At 39.4% G+C, this 18624-nt stretch overlaps 1 long non-coding RNA gene across 2 annotated transcripts; it reads left to right on the top strand.

Annotated features, from left to right (window-relative positions):
• The first annotated feature begins 7246 nt into the window (after positions 1 to 7246).
• Positions 7247 to 17997, top strand: LOC110354128 (uncharacterized). Of its 2 annotated transcripts, none has more exons than XR_002405679.4 (4): positions 7247 to 7445; positions 12648 to 12714; positions 15249 to 15395; positions 16154 to 17997. It is a non-coding gene; the product is annotated as an uncharacterized lncRNA (long non-coding RNA). The 2 variants fall into 2 exon arrangements; XR_002405681.4 differs by lacking the exon at positions 16154 to 17997 and adding an exon at positions 15624 to 16015.
• Positions 17998 to 18624: the final 627 nt, after the last annotated feature.

Genomic DNA, 18624 nt, shown 5'->3' with positions numbered 1-18624 from the left:
CACAAGGTGGACCAAAGCTAATCTCAGGATGAAAGCTATTAAACTGGGACATGAATTCTGTGAGAGGGGAAATGGAGAGGGAAACTGCCTTCAGGAGTTGTGGGGTTAGGCAGAAGGCTGTGGGAGTTCCCTTATAGTGACTGGGAAAAATTACATGTTAAATATTGCTCATATAGTACTTTTTGTAATTGACTTAAGCTCATTATCTTAATTTATTTTGACTTGTTTAAATATTGTTTCTTGAGTAAATTCCCATGGTCAAGGCCTCTGATACTAATGTGTTAAGCAGCATTATTGTTAAATGTTTTATTCAGGGACATGGTTTAGTGGGTGACATTGGTAGTAGGGTGATGGTTATACCAGATGATCTTGAAGGTGGTCGTTAGACCAGATGATCTTGAAGGTCTTTAAAATTATTAGGTCTTAATGATTCTATGATTCTATGGTTTTATGTTTGGAAAATTGTTAGAGAGGAGCTGTTTTTATTTCTGATTTTTTAATTATTATTGAAGGAAAAAAAATATCATTTGAATGCTTTCTGCTGATGCAAATGCCATTAGTGTATTTTGAAATGGGAACTGGACATGGTGGAGGCAGAGGCAGAGGCGTTGATTGACTGCTGTCATGAGCCCTGCATGGACTGTCTTCCCAGCACCATATGAACTCATGAGTTGACTGAAGGCTTGCCAAATCCTGCCAAAATTCAAACACTGTATCATACCGTTAATATCTTGTACTGGAATTTTACAGAAGTGATCTATCTGAAAGACTGTGACCATTCAAGAGTATCTTTCTACATAGAAAAAGTCTATCACTTAATTAAATTTTCTGCTTGAAGTCTACCTTTCATGTTAGAAACGGGTGCGCCAACGTAGGTCTTTCATTGCCCAGAAATACCAGTTCTCTGATACTCTTCCTTCCACTTTCAGAGGCATAGATGTGGCATGGAAATTGCACTAATGCCTCGTGTGTTCATTGGCAGCTTTCGTCAAAGTTCCCAACAGCCTTTGATGGTGCTTTCCAGATTGACTTCATAAGTTTGGCTTTGGATTTTTTCAGAGAAAGATGACAGAGAATTCCTAGAAGTTATTTTCCATTTGGGGCACTAATTATAAACAGAACTATTCTTTTATTACTTTTGTTTTTTTCTTTTTGGTTCAATATTTCCCAACAGCTGTCTGGGAGGCACAATATGTGGTATTCGTGGGAAGTGCTACCTAAGACTGAATGGCAGGGAGCTCCTATCCCGGCAGCTCCTCTGCCATCAAAACAAGGCCAAAATATAAAAATTACGGGGCTGGTTGGACTCACCAGAGACTGTCTCATCCATCCTGCTGTCCCAGAATAAATCATCTTTCCTTGTGTTGTCTCTGACAGAAGTTTGCCTAAGAGATTGTTTAGGATGTCAGTTATATAAAACACTGTGACCTTTCTTGACAGTCTGTTCCCATATCTTCACCCTTAGAAACCTTTTCCTAATATTTAGATCTTTGTGTAATTCAGGCCAATTACTATTTATCCTATTCATCATGATTTATTCCCTTTTACACTGAAGAAACCTCTGTGTACTTGTTAACCTGTTCCCATCAGTCTTCATTCATTCTTCAGACTAAATACACCCAGTGTATTCAATGTTCAGTATTAGGTCACCTTTTCTAAATATTTAAATATCTGATTTCTGATTGTTCCTTTTTCTTTAAATTTTTTTCATTAAATTACACAGAATAATACAGCTGAGGTCTTACCAGTGTTGATGAGATCAAAAAGATTGACGCAATGCACCTTGCAGTCTGTGCTCCTGTTTGTCATGCAAGATTTACAAGTTGCTTTTTCTACAGCATGTCGTTGTGGAGCTTCATTTTGATCCATTGTATGGCCAAAACTTTTTATGAACCATCATGAAAGCAGGCATTTCTACTGTGCATTTATGTAGGTGAACATCTGTGCCCAGCTATACCTTTTACTAATTCCTATTGAATTTCATCATTTTTATTGAAGTCTGTTTCTCCGGGGTTATGTGATCATGGAGGTGCCATGCTGAGCAGTAACAATGAGCAGAGGATATCATCCTGGAGAAAATCTGTACCTTGCAATGTGCACAACCACTATTTCTCAGCTCAAGGCTCTTGTTAGACCTGCTGCTCTTTGCTTTTGGAATAAAAACTCTAGTGAAAATCATTTCCTTCTATTTGCATTTGAAAAGTGGATCATTAATAGTTGGTTTGTCCTTCATGTCTATTCCTATTTCCTGAATATTAGTCTATGTTATAAGAACTAATCAAAATTTTGTTCAACATGTCTTTCCAATTATAACTTGTCTTTGAGACAAAAATGTTTGTGGGAAAAAAAAAAAAATCTGTAAGGATTTTCCAGATCTTTGAATGACAAAAATTAAAGATAAAATACATCCATAAGCATTTTAAAATACTTTGTGTTTTGTTTTGTTTTGATTTTTCTAGTGAGAAAATCTGATTTGTTAATCAGGTGTAATTATGATTATTAAATATTTTCAAACTTAAAATTTAGGGTAATTCACTTTATACTCCCATTCTTTTTTTTTTTTTTTTGACATTTTACTCATTTTAATATGATACAATTATAATTTAATATAACAAAATCGTCACCTATTTTAAATTTTTCTTCATTTGCATTTTACTATCTTGTAACTTTCAAAAATGTCTGGTCTTTTGTAAAGTCTTGGTGAAATGCAATCTCTTGCTGATGAGTTGGCCTGTGAAGGAAAGGAGCAAGAGTGCTGTGGGGTGCCTGCCAGCAGCAGTTGCTGGGCAGGGGCTTGTCAGAGGCTCAGCTTGCAGAGGCTGAGACCCATCTTGTCAAGTGTTCCCTGAAGAGTGCTGCGTATGGATGGCTTTGGGAGTGGGACAGGGGCCAGCTCACATTTGTTGCTGAGGAAGATCAGCCAAGCTAAGTGTAGAATTGGCTCAGAGAGGAAAGGGGTTAAATGTTCCAGCTGTTAACAGCTGGGGATACTCAGACCCAAAAATCAAGTAAGAAGGAATTACAAAACAAACACCTGCCCAAAGGGGCTAGAAGCAAAAGTAGTGCTGATTGTATTTGCGTTTCTGGTGCATGCTCCAATTTCTAATGACCCATATTGTCATGCTTTTGGGAACGACTGATTCACACAGAAGGGTCCCCATCATTGTCTAAAGACCCCAGACACTATTGCTGGCTGCTAGGACATTTCTGAATACCTTACAACTTGTGCCAGGCAGTACTTGTTTCCACTCCCCAGCCTGGCTGAGCATGTCTGTCACTGAATGTGAGCTATCCCTTTTGGTTTTGGATGAGCTGTTCCTTGGTGAAGACTCCATTGCACTGTGGACAGCAAACACTGAATGTTTTTTTGAATGTATCAAGAATTACTGCCCAAAGCTCATCTCAAGCATCCAGTATCTACTTCACATCCTCTGAAGTCAGTGAGAATAAGCTGTTTGTGCTGCTTTGAGCTTAAATTGTGCATCCTCTCAAAGTTCATAAAATCTCTGTGCATAGGTAACTACTCCTGTGGCAAACCCCCTGCGACTGGGGCGTCTCAGCTTCAGCGAGAGCGAGCCTTCAGCCACAGGAGGGCAGCAGTTCAACGCACTGCGCTCAAGCCAGCAAAATACGATGAAAGCAGCAAAAAAAGTGATATTGGCAAATATCAGCCACAATAACTGGCCTTATTCCCTCTTCTTCGGCAGTGTCTGTTACTATAACGGGGTGCTCTGAATGTAGCACAGCATTGTTTTTAGAGAAGTTGCAGATTAACTTTTTTCCTGTGTTTCTCAAATTATATATATATTAATGTCAACTTCATAAAATGTTTTTCTTTTTCCTTTCTTGGTATGCCATGTGTAAGACATACACACACAATACTGTGGATGTACTCTGTCAAGGTACATTTAGCACTGCTATTAATTTTATTTCTACTGATTCCCATGGTGTTGATGAGGGGCATGTGACAATTTATACCTGTGTTTAAACACTGTTTTTATTGGTCTATACAGAATGAAAAATCTTACTGAAATGAATTTATTAAAACTAAAAAGTATTAAAATGAAGTCTTAGAAGCAAAAGGAGGGTTATGTTTACAGAATACTGCAGACAGAAGCAGGAACAGGGCAGGATGAGTTCCTTGATGCTCACCCTAGGGTTCCACCTGTAGCTCAGGTAAACTGCCCTCATCCCACACTGGTGAATAGAAATCCCTGGAGAATAGAAATCCTGATGCCCTGGTGCAAATGAGGTCAGGCTGTTTAGGACACACATGATTTATTTTTTCCACCTGTAACTCCATGGGGTGTTGTTACTATGGATTATGTACCAAGCACCTGTGGGTGTGCCCATGTCTGAGCCACCAGCATGCAGCATACCTGTGCTAAAATGTTGCAAGTGGTGAAAAGTACTCAAAGCCCACTCTTGATTAAAGGTTTGCTGCCAATTACTTGGCTTGACTTGTACACTTGAAAGTGTAAACATAGCTGGAAATAGCTAAAAACAAACAAAATAGTTCAAGATCAACACAAGAAAAATACTGCTTTGTGTGTCTGTTCCATGAGAAGTAAAAATAGTAATTTTTACTTTGCATTTTTATTCTCACAGGATTTTTTTCTATTCCTTAGTGTGGCATCATTGCAATGTCCCTGGAGTCCAAACTAATATTTTTATGGCTAATGTTAAGCCATGTCTAGTCTCTGTTTGTTGTTGTTTTTTTGTTGTTGTTGATGATGATTATATATATTTTTTAACTGCTAAATTGGGTTTTGGATAGTTTGTGAAGGAGTCCACCTCAGGAAGCTTCACTTCTGCATGCAGTTTTGCCCATTGGTGGGACGTTGTCCTGAGCAGACGTTGCGCCCAGTCACTGCTTGAAATGAGAAAACAGCCTGCTATACGTTTTACTTCTCTGGTTTTACTACTGTAATTATTAAATGTACCCACGAGATGGTGCTGCTATCCTTCGGGTGAGTCTGTTGAACTTTGTAGCGAGGCTAGAAACAGGAAAAAGTAGAGGACAGCTTGGGTCAGGAATATGTCAGAGATGTTGAATATATTCATATTGCACAGCTTCCATATTTTTTGACAATTATAAATGGATTTTAATTGCACTGAACAAAACCTTCATAAAAATATCTTTGTGGCAGACAGTAGAGTATAATAGACCAGCATCAGTATCTAACACATCTACAGGGGAAGCCTAATAGCAATTTTTAAATATCAAATTCAACCTTTCAGTTTACAACAAAAGATTCCCTTCTAACCAGATTTTATCTAGATTAAAACTGCCCATTGCTGACCCAGCAATAAAGAAATACTACTATTACAATGAGAGGATACGGTGCTTTTTTTACTGCTTGTTTCCCAATGATCAGGAAGAAAGATGAAGTCACTCTTTTCATTGATGTAGAAACTAATGATCCACTGTTTTTCAAGAAGATTGAAAAACAGCCAACCAAAAAAGACTACTCTCTTTCTACCTTTCATATATGCACCTTTGAGGTCATGGTTCTCTTCCTGTAATGTATCAAAAACTTCATAAGTACAAATTTAATCCAGCAGAAAACAGTTGATTTTAACTGGAAGAGATTAACCTGTGCAAAGGATATGTGGGCAATGTCACCAGTGTGCTTTCATACCCAGCAGAGCTGCTAAAGCCTGCCAGTTCCTGCACCCTTTGTCAATTTCTTACCCAAAGAGTCTCCTCGTGCTGGTGGCCAGCACAGGTCAACAAGATGTGCCTCTGTCCTAGTGGAGCAGAGGAGATCACAATTTCACAGCCTGTGGCTCAGTATTAAGTGCCACCTCCTGGAAGCTCTCAGAAGGGGGAGAAATGAGCTTGTGCCCTAAGCAGGGAATGGTTGCCAACCTGCCCCTCCCAGACTCATCAAGGCAGAGATTTGGCAGGATGATTGACCTTGGTATGGAAATGTCTGAGAACTTCAGCCACAAAGAAAAGGAACAGAATGGGGGCACTTCAGTAATTCATACAGTGAGAAATGTCTTTACTATTTAAATGCATAAGGGAGCCTAAAGCAAACAATGGCATAAATTACAGCCCAAACAGCAACAAAAATCCTTTATCTACTCAGTGAGGTGGCTGAATTCACAACCGCTGTGCAAGGGTCACCATGCTATGAAAGAGGTACAAATCCCATGCCAGTCATTGTGGGCAATCTGCTACAGAGAGATGGACAGGAGCACACATTTTGTTTTGTTTCTGAACATACAAATGAATGCAAGTATTAGACATGCTAGAGGCCTATGAGCCGTATTCTGCCTTGTGCAGTGAGTAGTGCCAGAAAATTGTTTGCATATGTTAGCTTCAGCCTACAGAAATTAACCCTAAAATCTTGCCTAGTGTGCCCTGGATAAATAGGATAAGGTAATCTCAATATTTGCAGTGTTGTGAGTTGGTTTCATACTCATCTTGGGCAGTATCTAGAGAGCTAAAAATACCAAGATTGTTTTACTTCATGATATAACGTATATAATTTCTTCCACAGGCAACCAGAGAAGTAAAAAGATATCTGGTGCCTAAAAATGTACTTCATCCAAACTCCAAGAATCAAGAGGATGCAAAGCCTACAGGACCCTTCTGTGTGAACTTTGTGAGCAGACTTACAATCTAGAGTGCAAATGCTCATATGGGAATGACTGAAGTTGTTTATCTGTTTTGGTTATTTCAATACAATGTCCTTATTTTTTAAGTCCTGAAGACCTCTCAGGTATCAAAGGAATCTACAGAAGCTTTAAACCCCTGAATAGAGATATGTAAAAATTGCTTCATAACCTTTATGTTTCTTACTAGAAGTAACGTGTTTGTTTTCTGCTCTTGTAGCTCAGCTACTACACTTTGGGAGTGGGGAGGAGGGTGCACGATGGGGCGTTGTTGTAGTTTTCTTCTCAGAGCATAATTTTCCTAGTAATTAAAATAATGTAGAGTAAAATTTGTCAGCGTATCAACTACACAAAGTCAGTTCTAGGCTATTTGTGCAGACTATCTTGATTAGGAAATCTTTGATCAATAACTTAGCATAACAAACTCCAAAAGAGAATGAGTAAAATTACAATTCTGCTCAGTATGCTAATTTTATCAAAACCAGGTAAGGATCTTCTTTTGTGGATACATCTGTGGTGCTCTGAGGATTCTCAGTGATCTGACTGTGCCCTCTAATCACTCCTCTTGACCTATAACTCACCTGGCACAAAGTTGGTGCCATTTCCCTTGAAGTGGCCAGGACATGCTGACAGCTGTGGGATTTGTTTCATGTGCAGCTGCTGCCAGGTGATTGCACTGCACCATCATGGCCTTCTGCAGAGAAGCACAGCTGCATCCTCACCTTGCCTGATGCATCCAAACTGTACAGCTGCTGTTCATTCCCACCTCCCAAGATGGACTTTGAAGGACAGAAGAACCTGAGGATGTGGTTCAGGAGAAGGTCAGTAGTACTACCTTTACTGTGTGCAGGTTGAGGATCTTGAAAACTCTCAGCGCTAGACCAGCACTATTTACTCCACTATTATTTTACTATTATTTACTCCACTGCACTGGCACTTGTGTAACTGTGGTAGTAGCAGGACCTAAAAACAAGTGGTTTTTTTTTTTTTTGTTTTTTTTTTTGTTTTTTTTTTTTTTTTTTTTTTTTTAATTCTTCCCTAAGTCATTAGCTCTGACGTTTATTAGCTTATTTTCTCAAAAAATAATTCCTCAATGTAGGTTTCTGTTTCACAGTATGCTAGTCATTAACCTTTGTGGTAATGTGCAGAGTTTGAATTTCTAGAATATATCTCTCCAATGGAAAAGGGTGGCAAATTCAGGTTGATATTTTCCCAGTATATCTCATGAAGTAATTACATTGCTTCTCATGTTTCTGAACAAGAATGGACGATCTCAAGGTTTCAATGCTATACTCAGTTGACAGTTTGGCATTTTATTTTTCTGAAAGTCATCCTGAGCTTCAGTACAAAACTTGTATATGTTTACCCACATTCAAACCTACTGAAAGCCTTTCCTTAGAATGGCTGTCAGGTCTTTCACACTAAAAAGTCTGTCATCCCACCTGCAGGCAGCTGATCTGGGGCTGCCTGAATCACAAGGAAGGAAAGATTTTAAGGTACTAATCACAGAATCATAGAATGACTTGGGTTGGAAGGGATCTCAGAGATCACCCAGCTCCACTCCCCTGCCATGTGCAGGGACACCTCCCACCAGACCAGGTTGCCCAAAGCCGCCTCCAGCCTGGTTGAACACCTCCAGAAACGAGGCATCCACAGCTTCTCTGGGCAGCCTGTGCCACTGCCTCACCACCCTATGAGAGAAAAATTTCCTCCTAACATCTATTCTTAATTTTCCCTCTTTTAGTTTAAAACCATTCCCTCTTTTTCTTTCATTATTTGACTGAGCAAAAAGTTGCTCTTCATCCTTTTATAAGTCCCCTTTAAATACTGTAAAGCTGCAATAAGGTCTTCTCTTCAGGTTGAATAGCTTTCTCAGCCTGTCTTCATAGGAGAGGTGCTCCAGCCCTTTGATCAACTTTTTGGCCCTCCTCTGGACCTGGAGACTAACGAAGACCCAAAGACTAATGAAGTCTATTAACTTCTGTGGGGTTTTCTGCAGACCACTGGGAATGATCTTGCACATTATCACACAGATTAAAAGTTACGTGTCCCTCCATGAAGACTGGTTATAGGGAAAAGCATTTCATATTGTGGGTCCTGGGTGGGGGCAGACCCTCCTGTCCTGTTGAGCAGGCAGGCCACCTTGCTGTCAGTAGAGCCTGCTGCTCTACACCCAGAGAGATGCTGCTCCATCAAGGTTATGGCAAGCGCTGAGCCTCAGGTGGCCTTTTGGTAGAGACGCAGATGGAATTTTTCTAAAGCTCCTTTCTCTCTCTCTCTCTCTTTTTTTGGCTCTCCTAACCTATGGGATAAGTACTGTAAACACGAGCCTAGTAGTATTATATGGACAACATTTCTATTCTTCAAACAATAAAGTCTGAAAACATGACAGCAAACCCTGCTTGCTTCTTTGAGTAGGTAGGCTTAATCATCTTATTGCTCTGTGAGCACTGCATCTTTAGGAGCTGTTGTGGCTAGAGGTTTCTGCTGTATCTTCAACTGATGAAGATCCAGTCTGAGGAGAGAGAAAATTCTAATCCTACTTTCTGATTACTGTTTGCTTTTGACTAGAATCTCTGTTAAGCACTAGTGTCTTTGAGTGCCCCTTCTGGGTAGGAGCCCTGTAAACCTAACTCAAGTCAAGGTGTCTACATGCAGGCAGCCTGTGGGCACTTAAGCTTTTGCTCTTGTCCTAGAGCCAGCTGAGCACAGCTCTTGGAACATTGGAGCCCCAGGGCCTGCTCCCAACAATAAATCAAGGAAGGTATGGACTTGAACTAGTATTTCCTCCTTCCAGGCAAGTTTTGTAACCACTGTGGCATTAGTTAAGCAGGAGAGTGACTCATACTCTTTTGCTTTCCTTTTGCTTATAACTTTGTTAAAAATTTTGAAAGGTCTCAGTGTTGTTATGCGGTGGATTGAAAACAAATCATGAGTTCTGGAAAATTTTCAGAAAACAGAATCTGTGTTTTCCTAGGAGCATTCTTATGAGAGCCTTTGTATTGATATCAATTTAAACACATTTTGAGTTTTATTTCTTATCACAGCCTTTTCTCCCCTTGGGAATGAGGGCAAGAATTGTAAACTTCCAGTTCTTAAAAATGGAAGAATTCCTTCTTTTCTATTGTTGATACTACCAAACTATGACACACATGCTCTTCGTGGATGTTGCTCTGTGCTGCTGAGATTCAGAGGCCAGTGCAAACCCATGGATTTTGGTGGAGTTATTCTGTATTTACAAGAGTTTGCCATTTATCTTTTTTTGTGTGCCTGCTTACTCATGGAAGAGATATTCACTGAGAATAATGCAATAATTCTCCAACTTGCTATTAGGAAAATGCATTTAATGATGCTCACAGAATTCGTAGCTCCCCTTTCATATAGCTTTAAGCACTGTGGTTTGTTGATTGTTTTTTTTTTTTGTTGTTTTGTTTTGTTTTTTTTTTTTTATTTGTTTTCTTTCATAGAATCACAGGGTCACAGAATGATTTGGGTTGGAAGGGACCTTAAATCCCACCCAGTTCCAAACCCCTGCCATGGGCAGGGACGCATCCCAGTAGGCCAAGTTGCTTAAAGCCCCATCCAGCCTGGCCTTTCATCCACAGCTTCTCTGAGCAACCTGTGCCTCACCACCCTCTGAGTGAAGAATTTCTTCCAAATATTTAATCTAAATAACCCATCTCTTAGCTTAAAGCCATTACTCCTTGTCATATCACTACACCCCCTGACAGAGTCCCTCCCCAGCTTTCCTGTAGGCCCCCTTTAGGCACTGGAAGGCCGCTGTAAGGTCTGCCCAGGGCCTTTTCTTCAGGCTGAACAACCCCAACCTCTCTTAGCCTGCCTTTATAGGAGAGGTGCTCCAGCCCTTCAGTCATCCTCATGGCCCTCCTCTGGACTAGTTCTTTCAGGTACTTATGCTGATAGCCCTAGACCTGACACAGTGTTCCAGGTGGAGTCTCAATGGAATGGAGTAGAGGGAGGAAGATCACTTCCCTCAACTTGCTGGTCATGCTTCTGTCACTTATACCAATGGTTACCACCAAGAAGAAAGGTAATTAAGGTAGTTGGAACAAGCACACCATATAACCACATTTAAAAAAAAAAAAAAAAAAAAAAAAAAAAAAAAGTATTTCACACTGTAAATAGGAAGTCTGAAAACTGAAATACACTGATAACATTTGCCAGGAAAAAGTTTTTTTCAGACAGTGCAAAACAATGGTGTATTGGTGTCAGTCAGGACTTCAGCATGCTATTGTGAGATATAGAAACACTTCAATATTTAGTAAGCTAAAGGCAGGATGCTAAAAGAGAAATATGTAGCGTGCCAAAGAATAGAAAGGCACAAGGATTACTCTAATAATAGTTGTGGTCCTCTGTCTGGCTCAGTTCGGTAGCTCAAATCCACAAACTCCTCTGCAAGGAGGATCTGAAATCCTTTCTTAGCAACTAGTTAGTGTTCATTAGTCTGCATGAAATGAATTTGTGATTTCAGTTCCTTTATAAGTAGGTGGGAGTTGTAGCCTGTGAATCTGTGGGCTGACAGGTGTGTCTGACTCAGGCTCGCTCTTCCACAGCTTCCCAAACTGTTGGATATCCAATGCTTATTTATTGGGCCACTGTCAGCAGCAGGATGGCTTATAAATGAGTGCTATCCACCCACAATGAGGCATAAATGCTAGGGAGAGACATGAGGGAAAGCATATATTTCCATGGCACAGGATTACCTTTAACAACTGAGCTGCAAATGCAGCTTCACTGGCTTTCCTCTGTCGAGCACATCCCAGATTTGCCAACCAAATGCATAGACAAATGGCATCCCAGCATGTGAAACTAGTTCTGTGCTATGCTGCAAATTTATAAATTGTATTTTGTGGCCAAAAGGCTGTGTTTCAAACTGCAGGTGTGAGTGCTCCTCCAGGACCACAGGCAGTCTACAGCAGGGCTCAGAGTAAAGGATCCCACCACAGGCAGCACACATCACCAGGGCCTGCTGCTTTCCAGGGCCAACACCTTTCCATCAACTTTAACTTCACTGCAAGAAATTAAAAATCAAAGTAGCAAAGCATATCATGTATGTTAACTGTCCTTTGCAATACCTGCAGAACATGACTTGTATTCAACAAGCACGTGAAGTGCCAGGCAACACAAAGCTGTAGATATAGCTTGGTCATTACATTTTGCAGGAGACAAGACAGACACAGATGATAACCTCTCATTTAGAGCCTTAAGTTAATTATCATTTAACTTCTCTGCATCATGTTCTACATCAACTAAAAGGGCAAAACAAAAGTGAAATAACACTGAAGCATTAAAAAAAAAAAAAAAGAAGAAGAAGTGGTATTTTGTTGAATATTTTCGCAGGGAAGTGGTAATAGCACTGAGCCTGTCAGAGTTCAAGAACCATTGTAACAACTCTTTCAGACACATGGTCTGATTTTTTGGGTGGTCCTTTGGGGATCCAGGAGTTGAACTTGATGATCCTTCTGGGTCCCTTACAACTCATATATTCTATGATTCTATGATAATAATTTCACCGTGGTTCAGAATAAGGTGATACTTCAGTTTTTATCTATAGCTGATCATAGACATTAAATAAATAGATGTACATGAAAACCTATTTCTCCTGTAGCCATATTCTAGCAAGTTTTACAGGTGAGTTTTTTTCACTGTTGCACTACTTGCACTGTAAATAAATTACATTTCTTCAGTTAAACTCAAGTGAGTATCAGTACTATATTTACTCAAGTGAGTATCAGTACTATATTTAAGGTTGCCTGTATTGGCAGACTGTACCATGAACCAATGGGACCTGATAATATGGTATCATTTTCCACTATAAATTCTGTGATCCTTTATAATGCCAAGGAAATTGGATGAATTGCTGGGTCAAAGAGATAATACATTTCATGCCTAAGGAACCATAGACCTACATAGATTTAATAAAATTTTAGACAAAAATGATGAATCATCTAATATACCCAGAATATTTTAGTGTTTCTTCTTCATTTTTCATTTCTATTTAGGTTTTGACCTGATGCAGTCAAAATTCTCAAAAATGAGCAATATTTTAGCAACTGAAACTCTGAAAAGGTAAGATGCAGTGAAGATTGTAACCACATGAAGAAGCCATATGTTAGCAGCCATATTTGTGAAGCAACTGAGATTAATTATTAGTAAACCTTATGCCATGTTCATCATTGCACAAAATTTAAATTGCCTCAGTAACTTGTTGCAAGCAATAAAACCTTAAAATTCCACTAAGTTAAATGTATGTTTAACTGGGCCTGTTCAGCCTGGAGAAGAGGAGGCTGAGGGGGGACCTCATCGTGGTCTACAACTTCCTCGCAAGAGGGAGTGGAGAGGCAGGTGACCTATTCTCTAAACACCAGTGATAGGATCCACGGGAATGGTGTTAAGCTGAGGCAGGGGAGGTTTAGGCTTGACATCAGGAAGAGGTTCTTCACAGAGAGGGTAGTTGCAGACTGGAACAGGCTCCCCAGGGACATAGTCACTGCACCAAGCCTGTCTGAATTTAAGAAGCGATTGGACTCTGCACTTAGTCACATGATCTAAACTTTTGGGTAGACCTGTGTGGTGCCAGGAGTTGGACTTGATGATCCTTATGGGTCCCTTCCAACTTGGGATATTCTATGATTCTATGACTCTATGTTAACTGAAAGACACCTTCATGCAAGTGTTGGTAAGGGTGCTAGAGAAAAAGAAGTGTGCAGTCCCAGATATGTGGGGGACTAATATAGCTGTGTTGCAGTTTTAGTTTAGGCTTCTGAGGTCCACTTAAATTATATTTTAGGTACTTAAACTCCTCTGAAATTCCTGTTTTAACAGAGTTGTTACACATTGGAACTAGGCCAAAATATGTTTTTGGCATCCCACTATATTAATGAGGGTCATCGCAGTGAGACCAGTAATTTTTCACCCACTTGATCTGGAAGGAAAAATCCAAGTCACTGAATTAATTAATAGTTCCCAACCTTTTTGAAATACAACAGTTAAAGTATCTCTGACAGCAATTGATATATAATTATCTTTAATTAAATGTTGTTCTGTTGATCAGTGATGCTGCATGTTAAGTATATCAACGTGCTCATTAGGCAAGTTTTATCGAAGAGGTTTATTGTTAGTATTGTTTTTTTTTTTTGATTGATTTTTTTTTTTTTTTGTCTCCCTGATACATTTAAATTAAGGACTCCATAAGGCAAGGCTGCTGCATACAGTGAGACCACAGATTTCAGTCTAAGTCCTATCTTTTACTCTCTTCTTAACAGGTGAACAAACTGAGTGTATGGAGCACAGGATTACATATTAATCAAATTCACAGATGAACTAACTGGGAAATGCTGTAAAGCAAATGTATATCTGGAAATCTCTGGAGCTTGGAGTGATTTACTGTAAATTACAAAAATATACTAGTCTCGGCAGACTGTAGCTAGCTAGAAATAATAAAGCATGCAGAAATGTACACATCCCAGAAAGAGACGATAGTAGAAAGCAGCTCCTCAAAACTACCCCTGGCAAGACTGGGTAATGTAAATACCGCATGCTGGGGGAAAAAAAATAAAAAAACTAAAAAAAAATAATCTTGAATTGTCTTTGAAGAAGCGTAATTTCAAAACAGAAGAAAAAGAGTTATCTCTATATATATTACCTGATTTGGCTGTCTTTGAAGGCAGACCCATGGAAGCAAGCTGACAACCAGGTGAAATGGTGGAAAAAGCTCTAAGAGAATCGTCCTCTGGGTATAACAGTTCTGAAGACCATGACTGAAATTTATCCCAGCTGATATTTGAAGTGAAATCTTCACTGGGAGGAGGAGAAGTAAACTAAGACAACTTAAAAAAAAATAGCTTGTAAAGGATGAATTCAGTCAAAAGGAAAAGCTATACTGCTATCAGAGACTGGATCCCTTGATTCCTCTGTCTGTTGAAAATTGCCTGTCAATTAGCTTTAATCACAATCTTTATTCACAGCCTGTGCTGCACACATTTTGACAGTTCATGTAGTCCTTATGGCCTTTTCAGTTTCCTATTGCAGCTTGAACTATTAGCATTTTTCTGATAGAAATACTGCATTTTACATCCTCTCTGAACTCACTGTTCTATTTTTAGTGGTGATGCAGTCGCACATTCATGCTTTTGTTCTATATTCCATTCAACAAGTGAGATGAGCTGAAACAGTCTCACTCCATATTTGCATTCTCTGTTCTGAAATGGAACCATTTGGTGTGCACTTTATGCCTACCCACTTCTGAACTGGACAGGGCAACCTTGTCACTAACAAGTTCTTCTCAGCCTTCTTACATGTATGAAGCCCTAATGTTCCCACCTCTTCAATTACCCACACATACCACAGCTAATCATAGGGACAGGCAGTGAAATGACAAGGTGGTCATGAGAGTTTAAAAAGGATGGGATTTTTGGCATGGCTAATCACACTGTGCTGGTAAAAGCTATTAAAAGGTGAAAGGTCGTGCATCAGGGTGATATCTCTAATATGTGGGTTGAGAAGGCATACCATAGTGCAGTTTATTCCACATTTCCTTTTTGCTGAGGAAAGGAGATTGAGTTGATCTGGTCTGATCTATTATCTCCATTCCTCTGTAACAGGATAAACTGAATAGCCTCAAGCCTGCCTATGTCAGCAAAGGGAGAAAAGGATTTTACTTCGCAGCCAGTTATCTGAAGAGCTGTAACTAAGGCTGGATATCTGTGTCCCCTCATGCCACATTATTGCCACATTATCTTTCTTAACAGGTGAGTGTTTGTTTGTGACTATGAGGTTCCAACAGCTACTGCAATGTGATCTTACCCTGGAGAGCTGCATACTCTGGTGGGAGATGTGCTTTGAGAGAAAACAAGTATAAAGCACTAATGATTGGCTTGGTCTGGATAAACAGAGGTTTCACACTTTAAACTAGATGTACACTGAAGAAATGTCATTGTGGAGCCTAATTGGATTGAACAACACTTTGTCCTCTCCAGGGAGATAGTATTGGATGATGACTTCCAGCAAAACATCATGGTACCCCATGAAGTCAGAGGCTGGTCTTGATGTTGAGATTCTGTTCTGGGCTACCTGGGAAAACGCTTTCCAATTATGAAGTTTCTGGATATCCTAAAGCCCTAAAGGACACCTACTCCAAGGAGACAGACAGATAACAATAGGTGCAGCCAGTATTTTGACCACAGTTTTAAAGTAGTTCTAAAATTTCATTACTTTATTTAAGACCCCCAGCTAAAGCAAGATTTATCAGTCTGCAGTGAGCAGCAGGTTCTCATAAGAGCTCAGCAGTAAGCAGACAGCAAACTGCATTACTTGAATGAAAAAGTGAAGTGTCATATAAGCTCTACTCTATTGGAAATGGATTAAAACAGAGCCTGTGGCCTTCTCACTAAATCACAAAAGAGACGTACTTCTGTGAATACTATTTTTCCCCAGTTTTTCAAAGGAACTCCTTTCTAAAAAAAAACTCCTACTAAAAAAAAATAATAGATTCCTTCTTTCTCCACAGAGCTTTCTTCCATATGAGACAAGAGTGTCTCCAGGGGACAGAGAGGCCCAGGAAAGAGCTCTTGTTCATGCCTGGGGATTCAGGATCAAGAAGGCTGTGCCCTCTTTCCAAGCAATGATGCCTGTTGAATATTCTCCGTTGTGAGTATAATCCCCAAAGCTAAGGGAGTACTGAAGTCATTTCTCCCCTCTCTGCCCTCAGCAAGACTGAACCTCTGGAGAGGATATAGTCATTATGTTGGTCATGCTAATGTAGTGCCTACAAGAGGAAGCATTCTCTTGAAACATTAGTAAAGCTCGCAGAATGGTGATCAGCAAGTGAAATGTTGGAGAACAACACTTCCTGACTCACCAGCAGTGCTAATGCAATCGGATGAATGTCTACATTTTAAAAGACAAAAATAGTTTACAGACTCTTTTGAAGTCTAAAGGCTTCCAACCACAAACACAGAAACACCCCTGTAATGTATCTTTATCAGTTTTGCCAGCTGAATTGTGAGCAATACAGACAATAGAAAACTGTAGCCAGGTCTTCAATGACTGTTCCATCACAGTACTAAAGTCTCAGTCAAAGTGTAAAGTTCAAAAGGTGATATGACTGCATCTTTGTGAGATCTTTCACGGGAAAGAGATGTGCTTGATAGTGTTTTGTCTTACATGTTCTCTCACTGCTTAGCTGCAAAAATAGCTGGTAGTTCAGGTATTTATTATTTTTCTGCATATGGATTGCACCAGATTTTTCTGATCTCTTTGGCTCTCATCCAGATGGATGAGTTTTGAAATAGATTTTTCTGGCCCGCATGATTTCATCTTGAGCTGAATGAAAAAGTACAAATAGCATTGAACAAACCCGGTTCTTGTTGCTTCCCTTATCTCCAGCTTATGATGGCTTTTAGACTTTGTCAGGGTCAGGCCTGTATTCTGTCTGTGGCCCAGCAGTCTTAATTTCAAACTAAGTGGATGACAAATCAAAAAATAATGTTGTATGAAACAATAAGTGATAGCAAAATCCCCCATTGAAAATCAAACTTTTGCTTATGATGTTTAAATCTCAGAGCTGAAACAGACATTTACCCCATTCTCTTTTCTGTCCTGAGTATACATATTATCCTTCAGCTGAGATTTTTTTATTGATGAAAGTTTATTTAAAAAGACTGGATTCTGAAGAAAATCCAATTTATAAGATAAATCATATTCAAGCTCTAAAAATATTGACAATATTTGATTCTGATTTTGATTTTAATCATATGTTTCCTCTGTATTCTGTTAGTGAACCATGTCAACATATATTGATTTACATATGAAAAAGCAAAGTACTGATTCATGGTAAAGGTCAACAATGCTGAAATAGATCTTACTGGCATGCAAACCTAATAGTTACTATGAGTAGACTGTAGCACATTTAACAGGGTGACGAACATGAGAACATGTATCTAATCTGGTGGTTTTGCCCTATCTCTCTGTCTACAATAACTGAACAAACAAATAAATGATAAAAATCACACCAAAGTGTTCATCTACCAGCAAACAGAGTGAACTTCTAGTTCCAGAAGAAAATACTACTCAACCAATAAGGTCTTAAAAGATAATGTGTAAAGAAAAACAATAAAGAAAAAATAATTTTGAAATGGATGTATTTCCTTATGTGACAGGAAATGCTCTAAGGGATAATATGGGGAGAAGAATTTGACCATAATAAAATTTCCTACACGGTCCCGCTTGACAGTCCTACCTTGAACCAGAGCGTGGTCTGGCTGGAAGCACAGCTAGGTGGACACAGTCGGTTGGAAAGCTGCTCTCAGAAGTTTGCTGTCAAAAAGGCATCTTAATGGGGTCCCAGGGGAATATGTCTGGAGACAGAACTATTTGATGTTTTCATTAGCCACCTGGATGATGGAAGAGAAGGTATGCTTATGAAATTTGCTGACAGCTCCAAGCTAGGACAGATGACAAGCGGTATGAAGGATGGGATCTGAATTCAAAATGATCTTAATGCACAGGAGAGAGGGAGAGAACACAGAGAGAGAGAGAGTAGGAGAGGCAAGAGCAAAGATCTACATTTAAAGAAGAGAAAGAAAGTGAATAAATACAAAATGAAGAGTAAGTGGTTAGACATTATCCTGGCAGGAAAAGATACGGAGCTAGCAGTAGATTGCAAACTGGCTGCAGATCTGTCTGCGTTATCATTCTGTCACAGAAGTGGCAAGTTATAGACTGGGTGCTATTAATGATAGAGACAAATAAAACTGAAGGAAATCAGTTATTATTACTCGTGTTAATATCTCAAAAAGATTCTTCTAAATACAGGTGAAAGGTTATCTGAAGATTATTCAGTTACAGCTTTCTGCATCTCAGCCAGCCTTTTATACCTGAAACATCCCTATGGAAAAACAAGGATAAAATCCATTGTTGTATTTATGCTCAGTCCTGTGGTAGTGATGCTTCTAGCTTCCATTTTGGAGTCTAGTTTTC

This window comes from Anas platyrhynchos, chromosome 2, assembly GCF_047663525.1.
Source record: "Anas platyrhynchos isolate ZD024472 breed Pekin duck chromosome 2, IASCAAS_PekinDuck_T2T, whole genome shotgun sequence".
Classification (NCBI taxonomy): Eukaryota; Metazoa; Chordata; class Aves; order Anseriformes; family Anatidae; genus Anas; species Anas platyrhynchos.
This window is presented reverse-complemented; position numbering and strand designations above follow the sequence as displayed.